Here is a 469-nt window from a genome sequence, read left to right as displayed (position 1 = left end):
CAGCCAGAAAAACCTCTTCCATGGAAACTGTTTTCATGAGAAAGTGCCAAGGAACACAGGCAAATATTTGCATCAGTTTCCCAGGAATGACTTCTCCAGTTCCACACTCTAGCCAAACCCACAAGCAGCCATGGAGCAAGCAGTCACTTGTTTCCCCCAAGCAGCCGACAGCCTGGGTGGAGGCTTGCATTCCCTGCCTGGTTTCAGCATGGGTTTGCATACTGTCCCCCTACCCACAGGTAAATGAACCACCCTAAGGTTCTGTGGTGTTATCTGGGGACTCTTGGATCTGCTTCTCTAATGCTGGCAAAAATCTTGCAGTGCAGAGAGAGGAATTCACTCAGGGGGGCAGCCAGAGGGGGGAAAAGCTGGAGAAAGTTAATGTAAGGAGGCTAAGGCATGACCAAGTTCACCCCATCAGCCAGAAACTCACTCAGGCGGAGAGGTAATTCAGAGCAATGCTGCCAGA

The sequence above is a fragment of the Buteo buteo genome, chromosome Z (genome assembly GCF_964188355.1).
Source record: "Buteo buteo chromosome Z, bButBut1.hap1.1, whole genome shotgun sequence".
Classification (NCBI taxonomy): Eukaryota; Metazoa; Chordata; class Aves; order Accipitriformes; family Accipitridae; genus Buteo; species Buteo buteo.
The sequence above is the reverse complement of the archived record's forward strand: the minus strand, read 5'-3'. Positions refer to the sequence as shown.